Source organism: Oryctolagus cuniculus, chromosome 12, assembly GCF_051225735.1.
Source record: "Oryctolagus cuniculus isolate XC-2025 breed Fujian yellow rabbit chromosome 12, ASM5122573v1, whole genome shotgun sequence".
Classification (NCBI taxonomy): domain Eukaryota; kingdom Metazoa; phylum Chordata; class Mammalia; order Lagomorpha; family Leporidae; genus Oryctolagus; species Oryctolagus cuniculus.
This window is the reverse complement of record NC_142878.1, coordinates 111,736,204-111,763,444: the sequence shown is the minus strand read 5'-3', so window position 1 is coordinate 111,763,444 and position 27,241 is coordinate 111,736,204. Positions and strand designations below refer to the sequence as shown.

The following is a 27,241-nucleotide window of genomic DNA, read 5'->3' as shown; positions in this document are numbered from 1 at the left end:
TCCTCCATCAGACTGACGTGTTAACCCCTTCCTCCTGTACTGTGTCTCTAAGAGATAGTGTTTTTCTCAAGTTTATCCAAAGTGGGGAGCTTTGTATAGAGGCAGTACTTCAAAGAAAGTATCTTTAATCTTTATTTTTGTTCTTCTTCTGAGGATAATGTTGGAGATTTCAGATAGACGTTTCCTGTCTCCGGTCTCGGTCTCCACTGAATGTGGCGCTCTTGCTTCTGTCTGCCTCGTTGGGGAGGCCTCTTCTCTGTGGCAGTGGAAGGGGCACCCAGCTTTCTGCAGGCCGTTGCTCCCTCAGGGCCACTTGCAACTCTCTCTCTCTCTCTCTAAAAGATTTATTTTATTTGAAAGGTAGAGTTGCAGAGAGAGAGAGAGAGAGAGAGAGAGAGTGTTAGAGAGAGAGAGCTTCTACCCACTGGTTCACTCCCCGAATGGCCACAACCACCAGAGTTGGGCCGATCCAAAGTCAGGAGCCAGGAGATTGTTCTGGATCTCCCACGTGGGTGCAGGGGCCCAAGCACTTGGGCATCTGCTACTGCTTTCCCAGATGCATTAGCAGAGGGAGCGGGACTGGAAGTGGAGCAGCCAGGACTCAAAGCAGTGCCCATTAGGGATGCTGGCGCTGCAGGCAGTTGCGACTCCTGAGAGAAGACAGTCTCTCACAACACGTGCAGCTGCTTCAGCTGCTGCAAACCCTGAGACTCCCTCAGCTTGTGGAGGATCTCTTCCCTTGCTTCTTGTCTTGTTTATGGGGAACAATTTAAAGAGACACGTAAATGTACGTGTCTAGGGGTTGTGATGTTCCCAGGTGCCCAGGATACCTGAGCTTCTAAACTCCCGGCTCTGTGGGGAAATGAGTTTGGTTGCTTGTGCTTGGGAAATTTTCTTTCCAGTCTGGAAGAGTTTTGCCCATTCAGCGAAATAAAAGGATTTGTATAATGATTAATGGAATTATTTTATTTATAATCTTCTTTTAAAGGCATGATTTATAAAGGCACTGAGAAAAAAAGTGAGTCAGCAGTTTCCAGACATTGATTCTCTTATTGATCACACTGTCTGTTTCTGCATAGGCCCAGCCCCGTATATTCTAGCTGTTTCTAGCTGGTCTGCTTTTGAGGCACAGAAGTTTTTTTGTTCTGTTCTTGTTGAATCATGCAGTCCCAGAAGTGCTACAGTGAATATATTGAGTCTAAGGGGAGGTCAGAGAGACAGAGAGATGTCTTCCATCCTCTGGTTCACTCCCAAATGCCTACAACTGATGGGGTCGGGGCAGGCCAAAGCCTGGTTCTCTGAACCCCAACTGACCTCCTGCGTAGTGGCAGGGACACAGTACTTGAGTCATCAACTACTGCCTCATGGAGGCCCTCGGCAGGAAGCTGGAATGGAAGAAGAGCCAGAATTTGAACCTGGCACTTGACATGGGGTCCAGCTGTCCTAACGGCTGTGCCAGATGCCTCCTCCCATTTCTGTGAACTTTACTCATGGCACAAATATCCCAGCTTGCCAGGTTATCAGGTGGCCTGCGGCTAGAACTGTAGTGTATTTTAGGCCCTTGCTGCGTCCTGCCATAATAGATTTGCCAAGCTCAGTGGCCTGGGGGTGAGATCCATCAAGAAGAGCAGAATCAGCCATGGAAAGCCTGAAGTTGGTCCCTCTGCGGAACCTCAGATAGAGTCAGCAAGTGAGAGTGTGTGACTCCACAGACATTCTGAGGGGAACAGAAATATTGAGTGTTTTGTTGTAGGAGGTTTTGAACAAGCTGTTGGATTCTTAGATCTATTTGCATCAACTATTAGGCATATGGTAGACATTGAGAGAGATCCAAGAAGTTGAGAATTCCACATCCTGTGGAATTTGTGGAGCTCCGGCAGGAGATGGAATGGTGCACATGTAGACACATGGTAGACCACCCTTTTTGTATGCTTCCTACAGATACTAGGACAGTGCATTTAGTAGGCGTGCAGGATGATTTAGAAACTGAACAGCCACTCCCTGTCTGTGTACTTCAGTAGAACCAGTGCTCCTGGTTGGCCATCCCTCAGCGCATTCACAATGTCATGAGGAAGATAGGGACACAAAGAGGTAATAACGATACGGTGCATTAAAATGACTCGCGGTGGGGGCCAGCACTGTGGCTCAGCGGGTAAAGCCACAGCCCATATGGACACCGGTTCGAGTCCCAGATGCTCCACTTTCAATCCAGCTCCCTGCTAATGCACCTGGGAAAGCCTTGGGTGACAGCCTGAGTCCTTGGGCTCCTGCACCCATGTGAGAGACCCAGAAGCTCCTGGCTGCTGGCTTCAGCTTGGCCCAGCCCCAGTCATTGCGGCCATTTGTGAAGTGAACCAGTGGGTGGGAGATTCCCTCTGTCTCTACTTCTCCCTCTCTTTAACTCTGCCTATCATATAAATAAGTAAGTCTTTAACAAAATAATCACTCACAGTGATGTGCAGGATGTTAGGAGAGCACAGTGGGGATGTGAGGCAGCCTGGGGGAGGAGTCACGGAAGCGTTCCCAAAGGAAGGGAACTCGGGCTGAGCTCCAAGTAGAGACCAGGCTGTAGCAGACTGGAGGGTCCTTGCAACATCCTGGGTGGGGAACCAACGTGGGCAAAGTTTGATGTGGAGTCGGGCGAGGAAGGGGACGTCAGGGTAGACTCACTGGGCCCAACCCCTGAGGTCCACTCACCTGCAGGGAGAGCCTGGCCCTGCCCGTGCCCATCCCACACTGCCCTGGGCCCTCCCCTGGCCTGTAGAGTGCGGAGGGTCCTGCCAAGCACACTTCATGAGGAGCACCTGGGAGAAGGAGGCTGATTGGCTCGAGTAGGGCAGTTAGGTGTGATTCATCCTGAGGCGCCATGCCTTTATGCCGACCTTCCTTTACGCTGCTGTGTGGCTCGGTGCTCTGTTTTGTTTTCCTTGGCCTCACAGTTTTCATTTCCATGTAGCCCGATTTTGCCTTTTTTTCTTTTTGTTTTATTTTTGGGTTCTAGAATTTACTTTTATGCTTGGAATTAGTACCTATTGTTTGTTTTTTTAAAAAAGATTTATTTATTTATTTGAAAGTCAGAGTTCCACAGAGAGAGGAGAGGCAGAGAGAGAGAGAGAGAGAGAGAGAGAGAGAGAGAGAGAAGTCTTCCATCCAATGGTTCACTCCCCAATTGGCTGCAACCGCTGGAGATGCGCCAATCTGAAGCCAGGAGCCAGGAGCTTCTTCCGGGTCTCCCATGTGGGTGCAGGGGCCCAAGGCCTTGGGCCATATTCTACTGCTGTCCCAGGCCAAGCAGAGCTGGATTGGAAGAGGATCAGCCGGGTCTCAAACCGGTGCCCATGTGGGATGCCGGCGCTTCAGGCCAGGGCGTTAACCCACTGTGCCATAGTGCCAGCCCCATGTTGTTTGTTCTTCAAGCCAACAAAACTGCTTGTTCTTTCTTTATATCTGTGATTTTCTGGCTGGCCATTCATATTAATGAAGGTCTTGGTAGAGGTGTTGCCTTGACGTAAGTATAAATGCTGCCATGAGGGCAAATTTTGAGCACAGGCTCTCTGTCTGCAGGAAGGGTAGCTGCAGGCATGGACTTTGCTGCTGTGGGATGTGCACACGGGGAAACCTGCCTTCTGGGACTGGCTCATCTTGTCCATCCCGACAGCCAGAACTTCCCTCGAGCACTGCCCCTCTTCTCTTTCCATTCTCACTCGGAGAATGAGAGGTAGCCAGTTGTTAGCAGACCCTTCAGTGCCTGCCTGGACAGCCCGCCCACCGCGGCCCGCACCCTTGCTGGCTCTCAGGAGTCTCTCAGGGACTCCTCCCAGGCCCGTCTGGCGCACGCGCTCCCAGGGGACGAGTCCTGTCCATTACTGGTGCCCGAGCGGCTCATGGGTTTACTGAGTCCCTCTATATCTTCCAGAAATTCCAGAACCCCTCAGTGTCAGGTTTACCGGGGGACTCTTCCTGGGGTTCTGGTGCTGCTGAGAATATTGTCACACTTTTATTTCCAGTCACTTCACAGAGATTTTGAGAGGATGGAGAGTGGTAAGAACATGCGCACAGGGGCTAGCGCTGTGCCACGTGGGTTAACGCCCTAGCCTGCAGCGCCGGCATCCCATATGGGCGCCGGTACTAGTCCCGGCTGCTCCTCTTCTGACCCAGCTCTCTGCAATGGCCTAGGAAAGCAGTGGAAGATGGCCCAAGTCTTTGGGCCCCTGCGCCCACATGGGAGACCCAGAAGAAGCTCCTGGCTCCTGCCTTTGGATTGGCGCAGCTCCTGCCGTTGTGGCCATCTGGGTAGTGAACCAGTGGATGGAAGGCCTCTCTTTCTGTCTCTACCTCTCTCTGTAACTCTTTCAAATAAATAAAAAAAAAATCTTTAAAAAGAAAAAGAAAAAGAAAAAGAACATGCGCACAGGCAGCCCCTCTTGTAACTGCCCTCCCTTTGAGTGATTCCCTCAGATAGGGCACGTGTAAAATGTCCAGGAAAACCTTCAGTGCACACAGGCCCTGGCTCGCTGCTGGATAATCTGCTCCAGTAGGTTGAGTGGGGCCAGGGGTCTGTATTTCACTACAGCTTCTCAGAGGGTTGTGATGTGCAACTTCACGCTAGATTTGGGTACCACTGAGTTGGATTGCCCCACTGAGAATATTTGTTCTTTTAGAGATTTCTGTTTTATTCACGTTTTCTGTACCCTTTACAGGGAGCAGTGTTTCATCATGCTTGTCAGGAATGAATATGTGCTACCCTGAGGAGGTAGTTTATGACCTGTAGCTAACAATGGGTGTTTCATCCATTGCAGTACCACATAAAGGGATCACTGTACTACATTCTTCAAACTTGGGGTCACAGGAGCTTTTATGGAGCTCCCACAATCAGCTTAGTGGTTCAAGATGGGAAAATTTAAAAAAAGAACACGCTGAATTTTGCCACACTTTGCACAAGCAAATATTGTTGCATGACAGCTCTCCTTTGTGACTGTACATGTCTGCGCTTGCGTTTGCATATGGTTTACTGTGAATCTGTGGGAGTGAGGTTCCAGTGGAAATGTGTTCTTTCCCTGCGTTGGGAAAGTTTGCAAGGACTGTGAGTCTCGCAGCGTGCTTTCCTGACTCCCTGTGCGTTCACTGTTGTTGAAGGACTCCCAGCTTGTTACCCTCTCGCTTCCATCATCCTCCTGCCAGACTGTGAACCTGATAAAGCTGGCCTGTATGCCTGCCTGCTCACCCTGTCTCCCGCATCTAGAATGCACATGCTCTCGACAGAACATTTCTAGTGTGGCCGGCGCCGCGGCTCACTAGGTTAATCCTCCGCCTGCGGCGCCGGCACACCAGGGTGAATCACACCTAACCCGTTGGGGTGCCGGATTCTGTCCCGGTTGCCCCTCTTCCAGGCCAGCTCTCTGCTGTGGCCCGGGAGTGCAGTGGAGGATGGCCCAAGTGCTTGGGCCCTGCACCCCATGGGAGACCAGGAGAAGCACCTGGCTCCTGGCTTCGGATCGGCGCGGCGCTGGCTGTAGCGGCCATTTCAGGGGTGAACCAACGGAAAAAAGGAAGACCTTTCTCTGTCTCTCTCTCTCTCACTGTCTAACTCTGCCTGTCAAAAAAAAAAAAAATTTCTAGTATATTAAAACTTACATAAGAAGAATTGAATCCCTCAAACAGTAAGATGGTCTACAATCTTGTTGTAATGGGTCCTCTTTCATGGCCGTCCTAGGTGATTTGGATTTTTTTTTTTTTTTTGACAGGCAGAGTTAGACAGTGAGAGAGTGAGAGAGAGAGAGAGAGAGAAAGGTCTTCCTTCTGTTGGTTCACCTCCCAAATGGCCGCTTCAGCCAGCGCACTTCGCCAATCCGAAGCCAGGAGCCAGGTGCTTCTCCTGGTCTCCCATGGGGTGCCGGGCCCAAGCACCTGGGCCATCCTCCACTGCACTCCCGGGCCACAGCAGAGAGCTGGCCTGGAAGAGGAGCAACTGGGACAGAATCCGGCACCCCAACCAGGCCTAGAACCCAGTGTGCCGGTGCCGCAGGTGGAGGATTAGCCAAGTGAGCCGCGGTGCCAGCCTGGATTATATTTAACACCTGGACCAGCCAGGTTTAAAGTCATAGCAGCCAAGTTATTGCCAGTTGTTTCAGGCTTCTAGGTCAGTCTACTAACTTGTCAATAGGGTCTTGCCGGGACTTGTGGGTATGAGAAAAGTCTGTAGAAACTAAGCCTTGCCGTTCTCCAGCGAGGCGCATCCAGGTGGAGTGGTGTGTGTGTTCTACCCCAGGGGACAGGCAGCGAGGCGCTGCAGTGTGTGTAGCATTTGAAAGCAATACTAAAGCTGATGAAAGCAATGTTGCTTTTTTATAAGGCCCAGGACTGGAACTCTCACACAGGGGCGGGGATACAATCCTCCTCGGTGCCTGAGTGGACTCTCACACCTCCTTCCGTCTTCCCCTGGTGAGACAGCGCTGCGTGACCTCGGCTTTCTCTCTGTCAGGGAGCAGTGCTGTTGCCAGGATCTGATGTCCTGTGAGTGATGGTGCTGTGGCTGCAGGCCTGTGATGCACGGGCTTCGGCTGTGACTCCCCCCTGGCCCCTTCTCCAGGACCAGGCCACCCTCCAGGCTGGTTTCTAGATGCCCCTGAAAATGGTTCCTCATCTTGCCCTCAGCAAGCGGTCATTTGCCTTGCATGCGTCTTTCTCAGTCCCCTTGTGTGAATTCAGTACCCGGAAAAGCAGCTTACAGCCACTAGGAGGATAGAGAGCCTCAGCTGTCTCCTTTAAAGAAGAACTCGTTTCGCCGACCTTCCAAATGTGTTGGTATTTGTTCGGAGCTGAGGTTGTCACGTAAAGAGTCCCTGTGAAGATGCAGGCTCACGCTGTACCTCCCAGGACTGGTGCTGCCCTTGTGTCCCTTTGCCTTGAGGGAAATTCCTTTTCCTCCCCTCTCCTGTCCAGTGAAAGGATGCTTTCATGCTCCTTGTGGCTTCGGTTAACAGGCACCGACGATAGTGGATCCTCTTACTGACTGAATGCAGCAGGAAATCCCCCGTCCGCGGTCTTTCTGGCTGCCTTGCGTCTTAATGTGAGGAGCAGCTGCATACTTGCTCTAAAAGTGCCACCATCATCCCTGTCTCCTGCTTCCTCCTCTTGAGGGGGCTGAGGGGCTGCCTGCCACATGGCATGCAGTTCATGTCCAGAAAAACACTTGCTTGCGTTTTCCTCGTGTGATGGGCATCATCTAAAGAGGACCAGCAAGGACAAACTACAGGTAGGGTGGGTTCTTCCCCGTCCGCTGCTGTTTACTCCCTCGCTCTGAGTCAAAACTCCTGAGCATGCTAAGGAGCTCTGATCCTAAGTCTTTGCTGCCACTTTTGAGTTCTTTTAGGCAGAAAAAAGTGAAAAGTATATCCACAGCTAATGCAGATTTATTCTTCCACTTCAGAAAAATAGAATTTTAAGTAAATTAAGTTTATTTTTTCAGGTGTAGGATTGGAGCAATCATTGGATCAACATTTATTTTATTTAAAACATAGAACTATTCTGAAAATGTTTTACATAAGCTTCCATTGTATATCTTCTTTTTAAATCTTTAAATTTATTTTTAATTTATTTGAAAGGCAGAGAAACAGATGAAGATCTTCCACCTGCTAGTTAGTGCACTCCCCCGAATGCCTGCAACAGCTAGGCAGAAGCCAGGAGCCCAGAGCTCCATCTGAGCATCCTGTTTGAGTGGCAGGCACCAAAGTACTTGGTCTGTTACCTGCTGCCTCCCAGGGGGCGTTCAGTGGGAGCCGGATCAGAAGCAGAGGCAGGACTCGAGCCCCAGCACTCTGCTCTGGGATGCAGGTGTCCCAAGTGGCAGCGTAACTCCTGTGCCACAACACCTGCTCCGATATCTTCTTATTTTCATTTTATCTTCTTATTTTGTGTATTTATATGAGCATGAGGCAAACAGAAAGACAAAGGACAGAGAGACAGAGGGTGTTCCCTCTGCTGGTTCCCTCTGTAATTGCTGGCAGTAGCTGGGCCTGGGCCAGGCTCAAGCCTCAAGCTGGGACCTCAAGTCAGGTCTCTGACAGGGTGACAGATCCAATTCCTTGAACCACCACCTGCTGCCTCCAGGGTGCGTGTTAACAGGAAGCTAGAATCAGGAGCGGAGCTGGGAGTAGAACCAGCTCTGTGTGGAATGTAGGCATCTTAACAGGTGTGTTAACTGCTAGGCCTATCCTGTACATTGTATTTTAACATAACTTTACTACAGAGATATTTTTACTTTTAGAGATCGAGTAGAAATTATCTAAAATCTTATGGAATAAAAAAATGTTTAGAATGAGCCTACCTGATTTTCTTCATTGTTTTTAGGACAGTTTGCTAGATGACTGTGCGCTGGTTCTAACACTTTGCACTCTAATATAAAGTTTTATTTTTTCTACATTAAATTAATAAAGAGTTTGCTGTTGTATTTTTGTGTTATAGTTAAATGACTTTTTATATCTGTTTCATGCATCTTTGATGCTTTCAGATATTAACAGATATTAATCAGATATTAACACTGTATACTTTTGAAAAAAATTCTATTTACTTACTCTGTTTGAATGGAAGAGAGATAGAGACAGAGGGAAAGACAGAAAAGATATTCTATTCACTGATTCTCTCTTCAAATGCCCACGGCAGGTGAGGCTGGGCCACACCAAAACCAGAATCCCAGGCAGCGAGCGGGAAGTGGAGGAGCCAGGACTCAGACTGGCAGTCCAGTGTGGGACGTGGGTGTCCCAGGCTGCAGCTTGACCCCTATACCACACACCCACCTCTGACGCTCTGTACTTCTGTCAAGTGAGAGTACCACTGAACAGCACTGTGTTCCTGAACGTGTATATGTGAAATACATGAAACTGTGTAACCTAAATAAAATTTAGAAAAAATAAAAAAGAAGGTACCACTGAAGACCTTGGATGTTTCCTTAGGATTTAAAGGAGCTAACTTTGCTGCTGTTCACAAAGAATTTGGAAATTGTAAGATTATCCTATGAATATTTCTGAAGACAAATGAGCACTAGAAACTTGTCGCTCCCCCTCTTCGTGGAGGAGCAACACTGAACCCTGCGCTGTTCTTTCGTCTGCTCGGCCCTCCCCGGGTTTGCTGCTGGTTCTTCCCGGGTTGGCTACTATCCCTTCCACCTCCGTGGAAGGGCAGTTCCCCCTGGCCACATTCCCCACTTCCGCAGGGGAGCGGCACACCGCCGGCCAGCTTTCTGGGGGCTGCACAGGCGTTCCTTCAGATGTTCCCCTTAGATGTTCCCCATAGATGTTCCCGGTGCATGCCGTCTCTCTCCTCCTTTATAGTCCTCCTCCGCCAATCCCAACTCGGCTGCCCACACGCCGAGTACGCTGCTCTCCTCCAATCAGGAGCAAGTCCTACAGTTTATTAGCTGAACTGGAGGCAGCTGTGCGGAAGCTGTTTACTTCTCTCCCAGCGCCATATTGTGGGAGAGCAGATGCACAGAATAAGTCTTAATTCCAGTAACTCAGTCCAGTCCGGGCTGCTCCCCACAAAACTAACTTCTACGTGTGCCTTATACATCTTTATGGTATTTTGTATGATTATAAATGCTGTAGTTTTTTTGCTTTCAACTAGAATTTTTTTTTAAAGATTCATTTATTTGGAAGAGAGAGGTAGAGAGAGAGAGGACCTCCATCTGCTGGTCACTCCCCAAGTGGCTGCAATGGCCGGAGCTGGGCCGATCTGAAACCAAGAGCCAGGAGCTTCTTCTGGGTCTCCCTCATGGGTGCAGGGGCCCAAAGACTTGGGGCCTCTTCTGGTGCTTTCCCAGACACTTTAGCAGGGAACTGGATTGGAAATGGAACAACCGGACTGGAACCAGTACCCATATGGGATGCCAGTGCTTACAGGCCAGGGCTTTAACTCGCTGTGCCACAGGACCAGCCCCTAAACTAGAATTTTTAAAGTGGACAGAACACCTTAGTTTCATGGGTTCTGGTTTACTAAATTGTGCATAGAGAGTGAAGTAATATGAATAAAATTTTCATTCACGTGGGTTCAGGGAGTGCCGGAACACAGGGAGTGCAGCAGGGCCGGGGATTTTCCGGGGTTTGGGAAGCTGGGGTGTGACCTGGCGTTGTTCCTTAGGCAAGTTTTCTGCTTTAACCCTCCCTTGCCATGGGGGTTGTTCCTGTGTTTGTGCCTCTCGCCGTGGTCCCGATGAGCCTCAGATGGTGTTTGCTGAGCACAGTCTCTGCGAGGCTTGTGGTTTGTTGGCAAGTGAGAGTTCCTGCGGTATGGGTAGGAGACAGTGAAAAAGCAAGAAGGGGCACGTGTACACGGCAGTGGGGAAATGCGGCCCTCTCTCACGTCTCTTACTCCTTTAGCTGTACCTTTGAATGGGATGAATGCAGGAAAACAATCTCATGAATAGAAAGGCTTTTTTTTTTTTTTTTGCTATTTTGTTTTTATTTTCCTTTCTGTAAAGCATGAATTCTGTAGGTACAAAAATACATACACATTTTGTCATGGATTTTATTTATAACTTTATGAAGTGGGGCGTGATACCTTGCGTGTTCTCCACCTCCACTCCATAGGGTGACGCTGAAGTTCTTTGCAAAACTATCATTGTTTTCTATGCAAAGATTGCCTTTCTTCAGTGGCTACCATCAGTCAGCAAAGTATAGATGTGTCTGTGCCTTTGGTCTCACCGGAGGTGGGCCTGCTGCTGCCACTATAGCTGCACAGCTTTGTGTTCCTTCTGCGTGTGGGTTTGAGTTTTTCTGAAAAGAAAGCCTCTTGGACTTAAATTCGGCTACGCCCTGGGAGCAGGCGGTTGGCACCCCTTGTTTCCGTTGGCTTCTCGTGCACACAGCTGTGAGTCACATCTTTAAAAGCACTGAGGCACCAGAGGTCCTTTTGGATCTTGTCAATGAGAAGGCTCTGCAGGCTGCAGGAGGATTTCTGGTGCATATTACTGACGAGAAGGGCCTCGGACCTCACGTTCACTCATGATTAAACAGCAGGTGGGTGTTTTTAGGCTCAGAAACAAACAAGCGTGACAAATGGAGACTAATATGGATTTGGGATTCTCTGATTTTCACTATGTTGTTTCAGCAGCAAGCCAAAGGTGTGTCAGTAGTGTCCTGCAGCACTCCCTGTATCACAGAAATACCTGTAAGAGTTTTGAAGTAGTTTACAGTAAACCTTACAGACAGTGAGTATGAGCATTTAAACCAAAGGGAAGTGGACAGGAGCCAAAGACTGAAATGACTGAGTGAATCCGTCGGTCAATTTCATTAGAAAACACAAGGTCACAAGTGATCATGCCAGAGCTACAAATGGGTATTTCTACCTCCAGGACTTCTAAGCTTAATCCTTTACGACCAAACTCCAAACCAAAACAGGGAGACTTAATTCTTTTTCCTGCCACTTCTACATTACCTCCGAGAGTATGATAATGCTTGTTTTAAATGTGTCCAGTTAGGCTATGTGCCACTTACAGTAGTTGTCGTCACATTTGACACAGTAGGCTCATAGCTGTCACTGGTTTTAATTAGAGCATAAATAAAGCCAAGCTATACATATGAAGCTTTTCTGTATGCACAGATAATTCTGAACAGCCTTATCTAATTTGTTTAGTTCTTAACAAATTATCTAATTTACTTGTCAGAGGTTTTAGTTTGTGTCAAATTCATCATAGCTCTCCCTTAAGATACTCATAAATCTGCTTAAAAGTAAGAAGCCAAATTAAGATCACCTTACATTCACATTGAAACAGGTAACACCTGTCTAATGCTAATCTGAAGCCAGGGTCCTGGAGTTTCTTCCTGGTCTCCCACGTGGGTGCAGGGGCCCAAGCAGTTGGGCCGTCTTCCATTGCTTTCCCAAGCCATAGCATAGAGCTGGATAGGAAGTGGAGCAGCTAGGACACAAACTGGCACCCATATGGGATGCCAGCACTGCAGGTGGCAGCTTTATCTGCTATGCCACAATGCCAGCCTCTAAATATATATTTTTAAAAGAAGTGGTTAAGAAACCCAATTGCCACATCTGAGTGCTGGGTTTGATTCCTGGCTGTGCTCCTAATTCCAGCTTCCTGGTAATACAGACCCTGGGAGGCAGCAGTGATGGCTTCCGTAGTTAGATCCCTTCTATCCACTTGGGAGACAGACTGAGTTCCCAGCTGCCAGTTTGGATCTGCTGGCATTTGGGGAATGAACCAGCAGATGTGGTCCTTCTCTCTCTCTCTTTCTCTTTTTGCCTCTCAAATAAATGAGATTCTAAAATAATGTCATTAGTGTATTTTTTAAACATTTGAGTACATATAAAATTATTTCTTGGACAACTACTGAGACCTTGCTTTAGGTACTTCCTAAAACTTCCAATGCAAAGCTAAGAGAGTCCTCCATTAGATCAAAAATATCTGTATGACTTATATACATTTTTTATTTGCATAAAATAGCTGTTTTTAAGTCCTTGTCTACTAATTCCAGCAACCATATCATCCTTAGTGCTATTTCCAGTGACTTTTTTTCCTCCTTAATATATGTTAACATTTACTGCTTTATATTCTTCTGGAAATTTTTTATTGTGTTCTGGGCATTGTGGAAATTGCATTGTTGAGAGTCTGGGTTTTGTTGTCTTAGTTTAAAGGCCTTGAACTTCATCTTTGTAATCCACTGAGAATCAGTTCCATCCTGTGGAAGCTTATTTTTAGTTATTTTTTTTAAGGCAGACCTAGAGTGATGTTTATTCTAGAACTGGGTAATCAGGGGAAAGGTCTCTTGGCCAATTATCCTTTGTAATATGAAGAAGTAGCTCTAGATCGTGTTACCCTTTGAAATGTAAACACACAGCTCAGGGAGAGAACTTTCTTCCTCCCTCTTTCCCATCCATGCAGTCTCCCTTCATTCCTTCTTTCTGCCTTTCTTTCTACAGGCAGGGACAGACAGACAGACAGACAGTTCCTGTCTGCTGATTTACTTTCCAGATACCCACAGTGACTGGGGCTGGGACAAGGCCAGAATCAGGAAGCAGAAACTCAAAGCCAGGTCTCCCACACGGGGGCAGGAGGGCAATCACTTGATCCATCACTGCCCCCTAGAGTCTGCATTAGCAGGAAACTGGAGTCAGGAGCTGATCCGGGTACTCCCACGTGGGGCTCAGGCTTCTTAGCCGCTAGCCTAACGCCTGTTCCCTGGCTGATTCATTTCCACGTCATTGCTGAGGTCTCCGTCTGTGCAGCCACCCTTTAACCCAGCTGCCAGTTTTTTGTTTTTGTTTTCTCTGAGTAGAGCCTCACCATGTTGGGGTTGAAGCTCTTCCCATTTGTTTCTCAGCACAGAGTGGCCCTTCGTCCAGGGCACGGCCCTTCTCGGGCCGCAGACCCATCAGCTGGGAGTTGGGTGCAGTCTCTTCCCCGAGGTGGGCGTCCCAGTGCCTCCCAGCTCTCTGCTCTCACAGCCCCGTGGTCACTGCGTTTTGCAGGCTCTTGGGTCTCACCTGCACGCATCCATCCTGACGTTCAGCTGAGCATTCAGAACACAGTGTGGACTTGTGGTGTTCCTTCTCCCCTGGCTCCCTCCTGCCCACGCCGCCTGCCCAGCCACGCAGCCAGGGAGGCCTCTGTCCTCTCCCTGCTCTGTGTCCCTGTGCTGTGGTCTGGGGAGTGGGCCCGGCAGCCAGCCGGGTGCTCAGGGCTTTCCTGGTTTCTCTTCTCAGGACCACAGCCTACACTGCCCGTGTTCAGTGCCTGCTTCATGTATCCTGTCCATTTCATTGAGGCTTTGTTTGGGAAAGTGAGTCTGAAAGCATCCTGGCCAAAATTCCCAGTTCCGCCTACTGTATTTTCAAACTTTCTTGCACATGTATCTTCTTTTCCATTTATTTGACTATTAAAGTTTATGAATTCCCTTTATATCAATAATAGATTATGCCCATAGTTACGAAGTAGTGATTTAATCTCATCCTAAATTGATAGTTGTACAGTTTCTGTCAAAAGCCCTCCCCATACATACAACAGTTTAGAAATGGGATAAAAATCTGGGGCTTGCGCTTTGGCACAGCTGGTTAAGCCACTACCTGCCGCACCAGCATCCCACATGAACACTTACTCAAGTCTCAGCTACTCCACTTCTGATCCAGATCCCTGCTAATACCCCTGGGAAAGCAGCGGAGGATGGCCCAAGTGTTTGGGCCCCTGCACCCACATGGGAGACCCAGAAGAAGTTCCTGGCTCCTAGCTCCTGGCTTTGGCTTGGCCTAGCCCTAGCTGTTGCAGCCATTTGAGACGTGAACCAGCAGATGAAAAATCTCTCTTTCTGCCTGTCTCTCTCTCTCTCTCTCTCTCTCTCTCTGTAACTTTGCCTTTCAAATAATAAATAAATCATTTTAAAAAAGGAACTGGGTAAAAATATGTTATTTAGATTTAAAAATTCCATTTAAGTATTATGTCATGTGTAGAAAGCTCCATGCTTTGTATTTTATTCCCTGTAGAAATATCTTCTTCATTATGTTCTTAGAATTATATCTACAAATCACATTGAATCTGTTAAAAACCCAATTAAAAAGTAAAATATATATTTTTAAAATGTAGCACCTTTCTCATCTTTATTGATGAGATTAAGAAAGAGCTAATTAGGCTGGCACCGTGGCTCGATAGGTTAATCCTCCGCCTTGCGGCGCCGGCACACTGGGTTCTAGTCCCGGTCGGGGCGCCAGATTCTGTCCCGGTTGCCCCTCTTCCAGGCCAGCTCTCTGCTGTGGCCAGAGAGTGCAGTGGAGGTTGGCCCAAATGCTTGGGCCCTGCACCCCATGGGAGACCAGGAGAAGTACCTGGCTCCTGCCTTCGGATCAGCGTGGTGCGCCAGCCTCAGCACAGCAGCCATTGCAGGGTGAACCAACGGCAAGGGAAGACCTTTCTCTCTGTCTCTCTCTCACTGTCCACTCTGCCTGTCAAAAAAAAAAAAAAAAAAAAGAACTAATTAAACCAGAAACTATTTCTGAGACTGCAGGGTCATGTCATATTTCAAGGAAAAATCCTTTTTTTCCTAATTTATGATGAAATAATACATGTTAGTCTAAATGTGGTGTTCAGTTGTTAAAGAATACATTTGTGAGGACAGTAGAAGTTGCTGTAGGAGTCTCTGGCCTCACGTTAGACGGGGTGTTGATAATCACACCTGTTCTGCTCTAACTTTTGAAGAAATTGAGAAGACACGGGAATCAGGCAAATGGAGTTCAGAGTAGCAGAGTGCAGTTTAGAGAGGTGCCTGTGGTCAGGTCCCTAATGCATCTCTCCTGAGCTGGAGTTGTTGACTCACTCCATCACTGGCAGAAGAACCGGAAGACTGGGAGCTGTGCCTGGTGGTGTGGCCATTTGCGGGGTGAACTAGAGGATGGTAGCGCTCTCCCTCCCCCCCTTCCTCCCTCTTTGTAACTGCATTTCAAATAAATCTTTTTTAAACAAAATCTTACTTACATGTAAGTAAGGGAGTTGAGATTCTGTACAAATAAGGAAGATAATTCTGGATTTTTGCCATAAAGGGAAATGAAACAGGCTCGTTTATCCTGAGTGCATATCCTGAGTAGTAATTAATTATACACCCCCAAAAGACCTTAAAGGGTAGTTCACCACTGTTAGCTAGTCTCTGGGCATTGTGTGTATATGTTTAATTGATAGGTAAAAGTTGTATGAATTTTTCGTATACACCAGGATGTTTTTGATACATGTCTGCGTTGTGAAGTGCCAACATCAAGCTAATTAGCATATCTATCCCTTCAGATACATATCCTTTTGTGGCAAGAACATTTGAAATCTACCTTAATAATTTTCAGGTACTTGCATGTAACATGTTGTTATTAAGTGTAATCACCATGATATACAGTGGATCTCCTGCACTCACTACTCTTTCTAACTGGGATTTTGTATCTTTTGAGGGCTGTCTCCCCAGTCACCACCACCCCGCCCATCTCATTGTGTTCTCTGCTCAGTGTTTTGGATTCCACATCTCGGCTGAGTGCGTCACGTGGTATTTATTTTTCTGTGTCTGGACTGTTTCACGTAGCAGAGTTCCGGGTTCGGCCACGCTGTCACAAGGGCAGGTTTCCTCTGGTTTTAGGCTGCGCTGTGTTCGGCTCTGTCTGCACCATGTTCCTCTGGTAGGCGCCTGGTTTTAGGCTGTGCTGTGCTCGGCTGTGTCCGCACTGTGTTCCTCTGGTAGGCGCCTGGTTTTAGGCTGCGCTGTGCTCGGCTGTGTCCGCACCGTGTTCCTCTGGTAGGCGCCTGGTTTTAGGCTGCGCTGTGCTCGGCTGTGTCCGCACCGTGTTCCTCTGGTAGGCGCCTGGTTTTAGGCTGCGCTGTGCTCGGCTGTGTCCGCACCGTGTTCCTCTGGTAGGCGCCTGGTTTTAGGCTGTACTGTGCTTGGCTGTGTCTGCACCATGTTCCTCTGGTAGGCGCCTGGTTTTAGGCTGCGCTGTGCTCGGCTGTGTCTGCACCATGTTCCTCTGGCAGGCACCTGGCTTGATTCCGAATCTTGGCTGTTGTGAGCAGTGCTGCAGTGAACACGCAGGTGCGGTATCTTCAGCACACTGAGTGTGTTCCATTTGGATAGAGACCCATACAGGGGACTGTCGGGTCATATGCTAGTTCTCGTTTTCATTTTTTATTGGCTGCTATATAATTTTACCAATTTCCAAGGATTCCCTGTTCATCACATCTTTGCCAATACTTAACTTTTTGATAACAGCCATCCTAACAAGTGTAGCATATCTCATTGTGACTTAATTTGCATTTCCTTAATGGTTATTTTTCATACAACAGTTGGCCATATGTAGATCTTCTCTTGGAAAATGTCTATACAGGTCCTTCTCTCATAAAACTTCCTTCTAATGGCTTAAGAAGAAATCAACGAAGTCAGTTGTAAACCCTCAGGTGGAGGCTGGAGTTTTCCGTTTAGGGATCTTCTGAGGAGATTCTGTCTGCAGGTTAACAATTTCTACTGGCTTGAGCTTGCTTGGAGGGCTTCCTCTTTTGCCATGCGTGGGTATTTGCTTGTTACTTTCCAAAATGACCTGCTGTGGGGATTAGAGAGTGATGGGTGGTTTTAGGATTAGGCTGTCTTAGGGATGTACCTCAGTGGTGGTCACTAGTAACCAGTACCCCTCCTTCCCGCCCTGTTCCATTTCACTGAGAAGTGTTCTCCCCTTTCTTCTAAAGAATTCGGTTTCTCTCCCGGCTGGTTATTGAACATTGGTTATGCCTCTCTCTGTGTAAAGCTCCCCATGAGGCTCGTGGCCAGTGATGGGTTCCGCTGTGGCTTTTGTTTGCTATGAGTGTGCAGTCTAGTGACAGAGCAAGAGGACCCTGCAGCTTGCAGAAAAAAGTCAAGCCCGAGAAGCCCAGCTGTCACTTCAGCTCTGGACACCAGCCCTCTCCCAGGAGCTCTGGCAGGATTGCCTGAGGTCTTCACGTGCACAGTGCTGTCCCTGGGGCAGCAGCCCTAGCCCCACTGGTGTGGAGCAGAAGCCCAGAGGCTCCGGAGCTGTCCTTTCACAAAGACCCCAGGCAATCAGCATGCGCCTTTGGGTCTGGGCAGCCCTGCAGCAGGGTTCTGATGGTGCCTATGTAGGTCAGGTGCCCTGCCGGGACGCTCTCTGGCCAGGGACGTGCAGGGCATGCGTGAATGCTAGTCCTGTGACATATGTCCCTGTCCTCTGGGGCTGTGTGCCAGGATTCCAGTGAATTTGTGGACTGGGTTTACTGCAGAAAAGAAGCGTTCTGTTAGCAGGGGAAGGGACGCTGGCCAGGAAGGTAATAGCAATAGGTGTCCAGTAACCTCACTTCTCTCATGTCTCTGCTTGCATTCACACTTGGGCTAGCTGCTCACCAGCCCCTTCGCTTTGGGTCATTTCATCAAGTTTCTTCTTCTCTCTCTCTCCCTCCCGTTTGTGTGTGTGTGTGTGCATGCGCATGTGTGCGTGCACACGTGTTTGTGTGTGTGTGTGTGTGCATGTTCCGTTTCCTGCCCCATCTCACAGTACCATCTGTCTCCCTGACCTGGATGTCAGTGATTCACTTCCTCACAGCATGGTTCTCCCGTCTCTTCCCAGAGAGCTGTATGTCTCCAGTGCTTGGTGACACCCAAGGATATGCACACACGCACTTCTGCCTTACTCTGCACGGCACCACCTGGCATCACACGCCCAGCAGAATGTGTGTGCCTCACTTGCTGCCTTCCATACTGTGCCTTCATGCCTTTGTAAGCTGTGAGCTATCTGTTAGAATACGTTTATATTGTAGTTAACCAGGATCCATACTTTTACACTTCATGGGTTTTTTTTTTAATCTTTTTTTTTCAGTTGACAAGTAGAGTTATAGACAGTGAGAGAGAGACAGAGAGAAAGGTCTTCCTTTTTCCTGTTGGTTCACCCCCAAAATGGCTGCTACAGCCGGCGCTACGCCGATCTGAAGCCAGGAGCCAGGTGCTTCTCCTGGTGTCCCATGTGGGTGCAGGGGCCAAGCACTTGGGCCATCCTCCACTGCCTTCTCGGGCCACAGCAGAGAGCTGGACTGGAAGAGGGGCAACCGGGACAGAATCCGGCGCCCCGACCGGAACTAGAACCCAGGGTGCCAGCACCGCAGGTGGAGGATTAACCAAGTGAGCCACGGCGCCGGCCGACTTCATGAGTTTTAACTCCTTTAGCTGAAATGTTTTACACAAAGGAAAGGAGTTATAATCCTTTACTTCTTTATGTTGGTGCTCAAGTTTCTGTGAGTTATAAGTGACTGTTAACGAGAAAGAGAGGGGGGTGGGGAGGGAGGGGAGAGAGAGCAAGCAGACAGTTTGAGTGTGGAGCTCTCGTCATCTTTCCATTGTCCTCACCGCTCTGAGCGCTTCCTTGCTTTCTGGCCCCGGATGTTTTGGACTTGTCCTGTACTTGGGCAGTCCTCGCCCTGGGGTCAGCTGAGTCTCCGCAGCGTGGAGAGGAGTGTGCTCGTGGTTACTGGGGTGTTAGTGCTTCCAGGCCACCCAGTGGACACAGTCAGGAGATCTCTGTGCGTGTATCATCTGTATGTGTTAAAGACTGTGAGAGGCCAAAAAATGTCAGCTATTAGGTGAATAAATTCTGGAGATGTAGTGCACAGCACGGTAACTGTGGTTAGTAATAATGTTTGTATACTTCAGATTTGGAGAGACTGGATCTTCATGTTCCCACTACACACACACATACACACACACAGTAACTATATGAGCTAATGGATATATTAATTAATTGTAATAATCACTTTACAATGTGTACATACAAGTCTATCAAGACATTGTATATCTTAAGTATAAATACATAAAAGAAGAACTTTCTCTCCTACTTAAAAAAGACACCAAACCAACCTATGGTTTCACACTCAAACTTTCTTTTTTGTTAGATTTATTAATTTATTTGAAAGGTAGAGTTACAGAGAGAAGGAGAGACAGAACTTCTTTTTTTATTGTTTGATAGGTAGAGTTACAGAAAGTGAGAGAGAGACAGAGAGAAAGGTCCTCCTTCCGTTGGTTCACTCCCCAGATGGCCACCACAGCTGGCGCTGTGCCAATCTGAAGCCAGGAGCCAGATGCTTCTTCCTGGTCTCCCATGCGGGTGCAGGGGCCCAAGTACTTGGGCCATCCTCCACTGCCTTCTCGGGCCACAGCAGAGAGCTGGACTGGAAGAGGAGCAGCCAGAGCTAGAACCTGGTGCCCATATGGGATGCCGGTGCCACAGGTGGAGGATTAACCAAGTGAGCCACGGCGCTGGCCCCTGACAACAGAACTTCTATCATGTGGTTCATTCCCCAAATGACTGTAAAGGAGCCAAGGGCTTCATCCCAGTCTCCTGCACTTGGGCTGTCTTCCACTGCTTTCCCAGAGGTATTAGCAGGCAGGTGGGTCAGAGTGGCACAGCCAGTAGACAGTGAGCACCCATAGGGGATGCTGGTATCACAGCTAATACTTAACCCACTATGCCACAATGCCAGCCCCTTCATGAATTCATTTAAAAAAAAAAAAAAGAGTCTAGCACATGGGCTCATCCTAGCCATCCAACACCGCTCCCTTTCTGTAATATAATTACTTTTTCAATATTGGCTCTCATTGTACGGGTTAAATAGTTACTTATTTGCTCAGTCCTCAAACATATCAAAAGTAGCTTCAGCATTACTAATGCAAGCTGTTGTCGGGGACCTGGGGCGTAAGGAAGGAGCTCCTAACCCTGGATTCAGTACCTAATTACACTGTGATGTGCACAGTCAGAAACACTGATGTCTTCATTTCTGTTTTATAATCTTATGTGATAATTTCTATATATTATGCTTATACTTGCTGTGTTCTTTCTTTACATGGAATGTTCTCCCTGCTTGCACTGGGAGTGGTTTTGCTCTAATGGTTACTTGTCCTTGCCATCATTGAAACCATCAGGTCCCCATTTCCCCACTGCGCCGTCTGCCTTGGTGTCCTTTCCAGCGGATCCGTGTGGAGCCTGACTGACTTCCCACTCCCTCCTCCCTCTTCCTTGTGAAAGTTGGGTTTGTTCTGCCACACATGGCACACAGTGTGTGGTGTGGAGGTGGGGCCTGCCGTCCTTCCACCCCAGCGCCCACCTTGACTGAGCTTCTGATCTGCAGTGACCTATGGCCGGCTTCTTGCCCGTCCTCTGCTGAGTTTCCTCAGTCAGCCCTTCTGCTGGAAGTGTTTCTAGTAGATTCCTCCAGAAGGCTCAGACGCTCCTAATATGGCCGGCATCGTGGGGTAGTGGGTAAAGCCACCTCCTGTGATGCCGGCATCGCATATGAACGCTGATTCAAGTCCTGGCTGCTGCACTTCTGATCCAGGCCCCTGACCCCATGTGGGAGACCCGGATGAAGCTCTTGCCTTCTGGCTTTTGTCTGCCCCAACCCTGACTGTTGTGGCCATTTGGGGAGTGATCAGCTGATGGAAGATCTCTATGTCTCTGTCTCTCTCCGTAACTTTGCCTTTCTCTCTCTTTTTTTTCCACCTAAAAATTTATTTATTTGAAAGGCATGGATACAGAGAGAGTGAGAGAAGGATAGACAGAGGGAGAGGTCTTCCCTCTGATGGTTCTCTCCCCAAATGGCCACAACAGCTGGAGCTGGGCCAATTCAAAGCTAGGAGACAGGAACTTCTTCCAGGTCTCCCACGTGGGTGCAGGGGTCCAAGGACTTGCACCATTTTCTGCTGCTTTCCCAAGCCATTAGCAGAGAGTTGGATCAGAAGCGGAGTAACCAGGACACAAACTGGTGCCCATATGGGATGCCAGAGCCTTAGGCAGAGGCTTAACCTACTACGCTGCAGCACCAGCCCCTGCAACTTTGCCTTTCAAATCAAATACAATAAATCTTTAAAAAATAAAAAGAAAATTCTGATATCTTGTCTGTGACCTTGGCACTTGAAGGGCAGCTTGTGTGAGTATCAGATTCTTGATTCACTCCTTCCTTCCTTGAGTACGTTTTAAAAATCCTGCTCCCTTGTCTGACTGTGAGTTGTGTTCAGGGTCTGTGATGCCAGCCTGAGTGCTGTGCTGAGCCTTGTGCTCAGAGGTCCTGAGGGAGGCCGTTGCCTCTCTTTCTCCTTTAACGTCTAGTGGTTTTGTTAGCTTGCGTTTCCCGGGTACCTATGGGGCCGCTTCAAAATGTGCGTTTCGGCCTTTTCTTACTTCCAGACAGTTTTCTGGGATTACAGTTTTAGATACTAGTTCTGTTCATTGTTTTGCTTTTATCTTTAGACTCTAATTACACTTTTTTTTCTTTGACTTTCTTGTATTTTAGCTACTTTGCTTCTTTACCACATTTTTACCTTCTTGGATAATTTTCTGCCCTTCTTCGGTGCCCTTAGTAAGATTTATTTGTTCTGCTCTTCCTTGTGGTCTTTGTAATTCAGTATGTGATTTTGAAATGATTTTGAATTTTTCTTTCCTTCCTAAGTTCAGTCAGTTCTCTTCATTTCCTTTTAAATGTTTTATTGTTTATTCTCATTTTATTTTTAAGGGCAGAGAGAGAGAGAGAAAGTCACAGAGAGATCTTCCACCTGTTGCTTCACTTCCCAAATGCCCACAGTAGTTGGGGCTGTGCCAGGCTGAAGCCAAGAACCCACATTCTGCTAGAGGAGGGCATCCTAAGTGGCAACTCATCCACTGTGCCGAGTGCCCACCCCTTCTCTTATGTTTCTCTTTGGGGTGGAGTTTGTGATCACTTGAGTAGGTTTGATTTTCAGTTCTGAAGATGTTGGGAATAGATATAGTCTGTTCTTTGTTTTTTATTTCAGATTTGTGTGGTTTACAAGGCTCTTGGGTCAAGGATGCTTTTTCTGCCAGTGGAGCAAAGTGTAATTCCTTAATGTTTTGTTTTTGCGGTAGGAAAAGTGCTGGGTGTCCTTTTCCATTTAGTTTTGAGTTCTCTTTCATTTTGCAAGGCTCTGCACTTCCACATTTGTTTCTACTTCATCAGTGCACCTCTGAAGGAGCCCTCTGCCTTCCTCCTACCTTGTCACAAGTTGGGACCTTTTGAACACTGCACTGTGAACAACGTGCGTGCTCTTAGATCAGTTCTTGGACACCTGCCTGCTGCACTCTTGCAGAGTTTCTGCACTTAGGTGGGCTTCTCCTTTCAGACAGTGATTTGAGATTGGTTGGAGGCCACAAGTAGCCCCCTCTTCTGTCTTGCACAGTTTCTCCATACTGCCCTTGCTGTCCATAGAGTATAATCAGGTGCATGCAAGAAACGGTTTGCTGGGTTTTGTGTCTATTTTTCTACTTGTAGGCAGTTTGATACCTGGGCTTTGTCTGTCTGTCTGTTATGTTATAGGTGTTGGTTTTGTGGAATGTATTTATTCCTGCTGTTCTGTGTTCTCTTGGAGGATGAGTTGGGACATCCATGTCATGCTTCGACCTTGATCTTATACACACGTGTTTGCATGTATGTGTGTGTTTATATAGTGCAAGTACATGCTTATCTCTCCTACCAGAGTGTACTTTAATCAAGGGCAGCAATTCAGTTTTGCCCGTGTTTCTGCCTGTAGCAATGATCTCAGTGCCTTTTTCTTATTAACAATTAAAACAGAATTTTAGTATGACATTTTACTTCAGTAGTAGTCAGTAAACTATCCCTTTTCTAAGACTGCAAACAAAGGATTGTGACATAAAGATAAAATTCAATTAACTATGCAACTATGCCTGAGTAGGCTACATAGTCAACATTTGAAGCTCAGTGTACAAAAAATTTCCAGCTAGCCACAAATGAAGGAATATGATGTTGATGAGCAATGCCCTTCAGTTTAGAGGAAAGTTCCATGCTTCTAGTATGAATGTAGGCTTTTTTTTTTTTTTTTTTTTTTTGTTAGGATTCTTATGACTTGACTGTTAGAGGAAATGAGGGATGTTAGAAACCTCCTGTTGTGGTACAGAGGGGTAGGTAGCCTTGCTGCATTATGCGATTGTATTAGAAAATGATGGGAAAGGTCAGAAGTACTACAACCAATAGGTAGTGGTCCAGTGAAGTCTCAAGGAAACGATGCTCTCTTCACCATTAGCAGTTTCACACTGAAACCTTCCGGATAGTCATTCTGTCTGTTCACGTGGCAAGTGACATGTTTATGGGGTTTCCCTGTGGTAACTACCATCTTTGTAGAAGATAGATACCTTTGTCAGTTCACTATTTAGAAAGAGAAGGAGGTGATGCATATGGATATGGGAGTAAAGCCCAAGAATGAGCGTGAAGATTTGTGTGCAGGATATTATGAGTGAGACTCACGTGAAGTCCTAACCCAGAATATGCTGGTGTTTGAAACATGTCACAGATGCTTTTCCAGGTTAGTGGATGTGGGCAAGGGAATGATGAGAAACGTAGCACTGTCCCTTCAGAACAGGTGCCAGACTGAGTTTCAAGGCCTGCCCTGGGCAGGGTTCGTATTTTTGCTGCAAACACAACAGGACGTACAAGGTGGCCGGAGCTGTGACTGGAGCTGTAGAAGGGGCACAGAGGAGTTCTGAGGGGGGCCATTGCAGACCTGAACCAGGATACTTGGTGCACCTCCTTCATTTTAGCAGCTCTGCTACACTTCATTGTGTGGGCTAATACTATGTAGCAGCTCTGCTACATTTCATTGTGTTGGCTAGTACTTATGTAGCAGCTCTGCTACACTTCATTGTGTGGGCTAGTACTTATGTACTGAGTCCCTGATTGATGCCCTTTTTGTGGTTATTACAAGAAGTGTTGCACTATACTTTTTTTTTTTAAAGATTTGTTTGTTTATTTGAGAGTCAGAGTTTCACAGAGAAGGAGAGGCAGAGAGAGAGAGAGAGAGAGAGAGAGAGAGAGAGAGATCTTCCATCTGCTGGTTCACTCCCCAGTTGGCCGCAATGGCCGGAACTGTGCTGATCCGAAGCCAGGAGCCAGGAGCTTCTTCAGGGTCCCCTACATGGGTGCAGGGGCCCAAGGACTTGGACCATCTTCTACTGCTTTCCCAGGCCACAGCAGAGAGCTGGATCGGAAATGGAGCAGCCGGGACTCAAACCGGCGCCCATATGGGATGCCCTTGAAGGCGGTGGCTTTACCCACTACACTACAGCACCGGCCCTACTCTATACATTTTTGTACTTATTATCTTTGTGAACACGGGTTGGTATTTCACAGTGTGTCTTTGGAGAAATCATCTTTCTCCTTAGAATTGTGAATTCCTTATTTATTTATTTATTTATTGACAGGCAGAGTGGACAGTGAGAGAGAGAGACAGAGAGAAAGGACTTCCTTTGCCATTGGTTCACCCCCCAATGGCCGCTATGGCCAGCACGCTGCGGTCAGCACACCGCGCCAATCCAAAGCCAGGAGCCAGGTGCTTCTCCTGGTCTCCTATGCGGGTGCAGGGCCCAAGCACTTGGGCCATCCTCCACTGCCTTCCCGGGCCACAGCAAAGAGCTGGACTGGAAGAGGGGCAACCGGGACAGAATCCGGCGCCCCAACCAGGACTAGAACCCGGGGTGCCAGTGCCACAGGTGAAGGATTAGCCTAGTGAGCCGCGGTGCCAGCCATGAATTCCTTATTTATTAGCAAGGAATTGTGGAGTTCATTTTAGAAATCTGTATTTTAAAAATTTAGATCGGTGTTTCTCCATCCCTGGCTCTGCAGGAAATTGACCTGTAGAACTCTAAGGAATTAGGCAGCTCAGACCTGACTCCCAGAGATTCTGATTTAGAACAGAAAGTTTTAGATCTACACATTGGTGTTTTTTTTTTCCAAGCTGCACAAATGATCTGATTCCAGCCAGTTTTAGAAGTTACTGGAATACAGAAGGATTACTATTTTAAAATAGTGTTAGATTATGCATCCTGCCCATGTCTGCTGTAGAGTAAGTGTGGGTGAAGATGGGACCTCCTAGGGCTCACATTGCTGTTCGTGGGAGTGTGGGCTGTGAAGTCACTCGGCAGATCCGTCTGGCAGTGTTAAAGTTGAATGTGTGCACACCCGCTGAATCAGCAATTCTGCTCTAGGTCTGTGCTCCACAGACATGTGTGGCAGATTCACCCGAATGTTCTCAGCTGCACTGTTTGTAAGAGGCCTACTACAGGACCGACTGTAAGTCCTCGTGTAGTAGAATGGAGATAATACTCTTCAGGCTGTGTGTGCATAGTGGAAAACTACCCAGCAGTGAGGAGGCTGTGTGCACAAAAACAAGGCTTCTCTGTAGCATTGGAATCAGGGGGGTGGCTACCTTTCCGGGCTGGGGTGATAACTGCAAGGGGACACAGAAGTGACATCTGGCATGCAGGACATGTCCGTTTCTTATTCTTAGAGCTGGTGTCAGTGTGAAAAGTCATCAAGCTACCACTTAGGATCATGTGAGTTTTTCTGTCTGTGTATTATAGAGCAATGAAAGTTCAGAAACTGTAAGTGCCAGCAGCAGCATTGTCCCACGGTAGACCAGTCGCTGCTCCCCCGTTCCCTGTGGAAGAGGAGGTCAGTGTGCAGCAGTGCTGAAGGGGCAAGTCCTGCTCCCCAGACGCGGCTCCGCAGGTGCAGCTCCCAGGCAGGGACATGGACCTGGGAGCTGGAGATCAACGCTGGCGGGAGGAAACTCGCAAGGGCAACCTCAGGTTGTTGTCTGTGGTTCACCTCCAAGTGCCTGTTCACCAAAGTGGCCCACTGGACAAGCTCAGCCTGGGAGGGTGTCATGTGGGGCCCAGGATGTCCCAGAGAGTGGTTTGCCCTAGCAGGATTGATCTTAGGTCTCTCTGCACACAGGGCCCAGCCAGTGCAGTCACTAAATGCTGAAAGTGGCTACAATGAGCATGCCTTTGATAATTTTGCTGGTAACACTTTGAGAATCCTTCCTTTCTTCTGATTCTGTGTTGTAAATTTGTGGAGACCCCTTTGTACTCAGTAAGGCTAGAAATACGTATTTCATATTTAAAACTATAAAGACAATTTTAAGAGTAATTTATTTATTTTTTAAATTTTATTTAAAGTTTACAAAGTTGCATATATTTCGTATATACCAATTTGAGAAAATAGTGTTACTTCTCACCCTACCCTCCCTCCCACCCATGCTCCAACCCTCCTTCCTTCTCTCTCTCCTATTCCCATTCGTAATTTTTACAAAGATCTATTTTAACTTTACTTTATGCTCATAACAATAACCCTACACTAAGTAAAGAGTTCAACAAATAGTATGAAGAAAAAAATAAACACTGTTCCACAACAGTCAAGACAAGGACTATAAACATCATTGATTCTCAAAATGTCTATTTCACTCCCATACATTATGTTGTAGATACTCTACAGGGAAAATATATGATATCTGTCTTTTTGGGAATGGCTTATTTCACTAAGTATAATGATTTCCAGGTGCATCCATTTTGTTGCAAAAGAAAGGATTTCATTTTTTTAACAGCTGGTTAGAAACCCATGGTGTATATATACCATAATCTCTTTATCCAGTCAACAGTTAGACCTCTGGGTTGATCCCATGTCTTAGCTATTGTGAACTGTGCTGCCATGAACATGGGGTACAGATCATTCTTTCAGATGCTGATTTCTTTTTGTTTGGGTGAATTTCCAGGAGTGGGATAGCTTGGTCCTATTAGGCCTGTCTTCAGCTTTCTGAGGAATCTCCATTCTGTCTTTCGCAACGGCTGCATCGGTTTGCATTGCCACCAACGGTGGATTGGGACACCTTGTTCCTCACATCCTTGCCAGCATTTGTGGTTT

At 47.5% G+C, this 27,241-nt stretch overlaps 1 protein-coding gene across 10 annotated transcripts in view; it reads left to right on the top strand.

The window, feature by feature from the left end:
* LRRC49 (leucine rich repeat containing 49) overlaps positions 1-27,241 on the top strand; it is a 177,831-nt gene that overhangs the window by 56,564 nt on the left and 94,026 nt on the right. Inside the window, exon 1 of one of the 10 annotated variants that reach the window (XM_089309556.1) lies at positions 6,989-7,255. The exons of 8 other annotated variants lie outside the window; for them this stretch is intronic. The gene's annotated coding sequence lies outside the window, so the exon portion shown is untranslated. Of the gene's footprint in view, positions 1-6,988; positions 7,256-10,903; positions 11,013-27,241 lie in introns of those variants that run through there. One more of the 10 variants, XM_051835682.3, reaches the window with a different exon arrangement.